The sequence below is a fragment of the Amphiprion ocellaris genome, chromosome 1 (genome assembly GCF_022539595.1).
Source record: "Amphiprion ocellaris isolate individual 3 ecotype Okinawa chromosome 1, ASM2253959v1, whole genome shotgun sequence".
Taxonomy (NCBI): domain Eukaryota; kingdom Metazoa; phylum Chordata; class Actinopteri; family Pomacentridae; genus Amphiprion; species Amphiprion ocellaris.
In genome coordinates, this window is record NC_072766.1 from 43,921,615 (window position 1) to 43,926,670 (window position 5,056).

At 38.6% G+C, this 5,056-nt stretch overlaps 1 long non-coding RNA gene across 1 annotated transcript; it reads left to right on the forward strand.

Moving 5' to 3' along the window:
• The first annotated feature begins 399 nt into the window (after positions 1-399).
• LOC129349626 (uncharacterized) lies at positions 400-3,209 on the forward strand. Its single transcript, XR_008602696.1, has 2 exons — positions 400-1,571; positions 2,252-3,209. It is a non-coding gene; the product is annotated as an uncharacterized LOC129349626 (long non-coding RNA).
• Positions 3,210-5,056: the final 1,847 nt, after the last annotated feature.

Consider the following 5,056-nt stretch of genomic DNA (forward strand, 5'->3'; position numbering starts at 1 on the left):
GAATATCAAATTAGATGGACTGGATAAGCTACAACAGTCACAGAACACAACACAGCACTACAACAGGAAGTGACGCAATACGCTCACTGTAACGTCAGACGTCAGCAGGGAAATCCTGCTGACGTCAAATACCTTCTCCCCAATGTGACTGTTTGTTTTTTGATGAATTTTAAATACCCTGTCCCCAATGTGTCCTAATTGTTTTTAATTTTTTAACCACATGTCATGAACTTGTTTGTCCTTTATTTGAATTTTAACCCAATATGAATTTATTTATTTCTTTACTTTGGGTGTGGTTAGGGTTGGGGGGGGCCCTAGGGTTAGGGCTTTAGTGAGGAGATTGGGGTTAGGGGGTGAGGGTTAGGGCTAGAAGTCCGGGCAGGGGGTTGGGGTTAGAGGTCGAAAGGTCAAGGTAGGGGGTTAGGGTTAGAGGTCAAAGGATCAGGGTAGGGGTTAGGGTTAGAGGTCCGGGGGTCTGGGTAAGAGGTCCAGGTGAGGTTAGGATCAGGAAGGATTGAGGTTAGAGGTCAGGGTTGGGTAGGAGTCAGGGTTAGGGAATGAATTAGGGGTCCAGGTCAAGGGTCGGGGGTCCGGGTTTGGATTCTGGACGAGTTTAAGTATTGTCTGCTTCTGTAAGAAGGTAAGTATAAACAATGTCAGTATTTCTGTATCATGCTGAGTACAAGCATGATACAGAACCCTAACCCTAGTATTTATATACAATGTATAGTCAAGGCATCATCAAATGTAAGTAGGAAATTTCATAACAATCCAATATCTAATTCCTTTTTGTAGTTATATTTACACTTATGTGACAATACTCTGTTTCGTTTTCTCCCAACAGGTTCCCGCTGTCTACAGGTTCTGGTTTCCCGATGAGGAGGCATCCCACCAACAGGTAAGTATACGTTCTTTTCAGGTAAGTCTGTAAGCATTCACAGGTAAGTATGTAACCATATTCCTTTACAGGTCTATTTAATATTAAATTCAAACATATATTAGAGGCTTCAGACATGTACCCAAACTCAGTTCATAAAATAAATAAATACATTAAAATATATGAATAAGTACATAAATAAACCTTTGTAAGTGCAATAGGTTACCAAATAAGTGCTTAAATATGAAAAAGCATACACAAAGGAATTCATAAGCATAGTTTTTGTAAAGAATATCATGCTAAAAAAAGGTAAAATCACAATTCCAAATATAAAAAATTAAAAACATCGCATACTTAGATTAGAACGTATTTACATTAAGAGTTAAAGTAATAAATAAAATAATATATGCAAAAAAAAGTCACTTGAGTGGTACCATTCTGGATTAACCTCTTTTCATGTTTTATCTGTTATTTTGTTGGTCAGCATACTTTATCCCTGCACTTCATTTTTTGGGCCAGAAGATGGAGGCAAAGGACCGTGTTTAATCCAGCCTTTCATTCAGGCCCAGAGGATGGTAAATTTGGAGTCTCATAATCCAACTCCTTTCTGTTTTTTGTCTCTGTCGCTTTGTCCATTGTAGGTTCTGTTCTAACCCGAAAATTAAAATGGAGTCCATGGCATGCTCCTGGAAGTGTGAGTATAAAACCGTGGTTCTGTTCATTTTCCTTGTGTGGTATAAGTGTTGTCTTAGTCTGTCTAAAGCTCTTTTTTCATGATTAAATCTTGAGAGCTTCCAGTCTATGAGAGCTAACTAGTTAGCCACTAGCAAAACACTAACGCAAGCTAGCAGCTTGACAACCAAATACCAGACGATTAATAGTAGCTGTTGTATAGTTGTACAAGCAGTAGTAGTAATACTAAAAGTACAAGCAGCAGTAGTCGAATAAATAGCTGTTAGAGTCGTAGAAGTAGTATCAGCATTTGTAATAGTATTACAAGTTGTAGTAGCAGTGCCAGTATCAGCAGCAGTAGTTAGTGTAGTACCACTACTACTAGTAGTAGTCACATTGCTATTACTACCACCAATACTACCAATAGTAGTTATAAAGCCTAACTCATATAAATCCAGATTACCATCTATGTTCTTCCTCCAAACCCATTTTATGATTGGGATTACAGGCAGTTCTTTAGGACTGCTCTCAAATAATTGAAATGTTACTAAACAAGGTTATACTTATCAAATTAAACAACACTGGTCTCCAGTATATTGGCTAATTCGGTTCTTTGTACTTAATTTATTAACATGATTTCTTTTTAAATATGTTGTGTACAGACTTATTTACTTCTCTGTCTACTTTTCTTACTCCATGTAGGTTTCCCTGAGACTATGGGTTGAGGAGGAAGTGGAAGCAGCTCTGAGGAGAGAGGGGTTTGCTGTAAATGATGAGTGGGTGCTCTGCAGTGATCATTTTAAACCTGATGAGTTTGACAGGGCTGGGCAGATTTCCCGGCTTAGACCTGGTGTCATTCCATCAGTGTTTAACTTCCCGGCTCATCTTGGAAGAGGAGGTGCATCATTGACAAGGATGCAGCAACTCAGTTTTATTGAGTTTCATTATTTTCATGACAGTTGGCAGCAATTAAAATCTCCATCACAACTACGCCCCCTGCTGTCTGATCCTCTTCTGTCTGCATGACACCGTGCTCCCAAACACACCAAGGAGCACAGGCCAGAGCTACGCAGGGTTTGTGGGCGGCCGTCCCGCATATTGCAGACATGCAGAACCTGTGGGTTACAGTATAATTTTTCATCTTATAACTATCCCACTGTGTTGTGTTAATTCCTTATGCCTTTAATAGTAATGTTGACCATTTTAAAGGAGCAGGACTGAGCTCTTTATCTGAGGAGGGACTGTTACCTCCTAGTTTAATGTTCATTTTCAACGAGAACAATAAACTAAGAAATGTATGATTTATAATAATTTGTAACTAAACATAAATAAAGACTAATTGTGTGCAGTTGGAACATGTTGGTAATGAAAGTTTGCTAGTTTGACTCCGCCCACTGAAACTGCCACCGACTGCCCTCTCTTATGTCTGCAGTTGAGCTCTTTCTGGGTTTTACACTAATAGTTTAATAGTGATGCAAAGATGTTTTTTTGGGGGGTTCAGCTTCTATGAGTGTTTACAGTAGGATGGTGCTGTTGAAAACATGTTGCACATTTTGTAGTTTACTTGTGATTATTGCAGCTGTTTCTTTGGATATTTCAGTGTACAGATTTAGTCTGTAGCATGACATGTTAGACTGATGGATTAAAATGATCTGCTGTAGCTTGTTTTCATGATGTTTCTGTACTTTATTTGATGTTTTAAAGGGTAGCAGACAGTGTAGTTGTAGACCTAAGAGTAATTAAAAAGAACATTTGATGGTTTGAATAAGTGTAAAATGACATATGATGGTCTGGATGTTGCACAGACAGTGTTGAAGTGTTTGGAGACACATGAGGATGTTTGCTGTTTACCAGAGGACAGCGTTTGGTTCTGAAAGGAGCCTTTGTGTTGCTCAGTGGGTCTCCGGCTTTACTTGGACTTGGCGGGCTTGTCAGTCTTCTTGGGCATCAGCACCGCCTGAATGTTGGGCAGCACATTTTTAATCAATTAAACCTTTAATTCATTTAACTGAGAAAACCATCCTTTAATGTCTTCCCTTAAAATGAGCAACATTTTTAAAAATATAGCTGCAAAGTAAAGGTTTCACACTAAAGGTGAATCACCGATGAACATTTCATGGCATTAACTCAATTATTATGAGGAAACAGAAATCCATTTCTAATATTTCTATCAAATATGTTTATGTCTATAAAATATATTGGCCATCAATAAAAATGTCTGCATAGTGAAATACATGAAGTCCATCTGCATTTATACATCATACTGATGTTTAAATAACAGGAACTGCAGCCCACGTTCAGTCACGTTAGCGGAATTACAGATAAAAATAGTCTCTTTTGACCTTTTAAAAATGAATAAATCAACTGCAGGAAATGCAGGAAACTTTGCAACAGAAAGAAAATGGACAGAATAGACTTTTATTTCTACCTGGCAGGAAGTGCAGGGAGGAAGTGATGTCATGAAGCAGATACACCTGTGAGCTGCTGCTAATGAAAGAAGCCTGGAGAACAAAGGAGATGAGTGAGAGCACTGGGAGGAACCAGGAGATTTCAGGAGGAACTTCCCAGATTGTGGTCAGTTCTCTTCTAAAGTGTGATATATTAAAGTAAAGTGAGCAGTCTGGAATAAACGGAGTAGATTTAGAATCCAGAAGCAGCTTTTTCCTGCTCTTGAACACCTGCTGGATATGAACTGATCCCAGGACAGGAGATTCCACCTCTTCAGCTGTTGGGATGTCTGCACCTTCTGTTGGACCCTGGTGGAGGTAAGTTTAGTGTTTTTTTTCTGTCCAAATCTCCAGACTTTAGGCTGCATAATCCTCACATTAGCCTCTCCTGCCCTCCTCAGTTCCTCACCTACACTAATTTACACTCCTTTATACTCCCACTCCTCACATTAACTCACCCAAACCTTCAAACTGAACTGAAATGAACCCATCATTTCTTTTCCTTCTTTAATTAAGAAGCTTTTAGTGTCACCATCAGGACATTGAAATAGAATCTGTCTTTTCTGCTTCTGTTGACTAAATGGACTTGTGTGTTTGAGATGTTTTTGTGTTTGATGTGTTCTGATTTGGTTTGTGTCTAACCAGGTGTAGATAATGACGTTTAACTTATGGCTACAGTTCTTTCCTGTCTGGTGTGGTTCTCTAGAAACAAACATGAAGCCATCTAGTCCATTTAGTGGGAGTTTAAAGTAGTTTCTGTCTGGTGATGAACTCAGTTTGAACCTTTTAAATGATCTATAGAATAGCTTTACTTTTAATCCGACAACTCAATAAGGAAAGGATGGTTTTATCTTGCTGACATGTTTCTGCTGCATCTGCAGTCTTCTTCAGAGCGTCAGAGGACGTGTTGATGGCGTGTTGATGGCGTGTTGATGACGTGTTGATGGCGTGTTGATGACATGATTTTTTTTGTCATTTTTTAAAATTCTTTATTTTCAAAAATAGTTCACAAACAAGGTTTACAATGCAAGTATTTCCATAATGATTTTTTTCTTCTTTA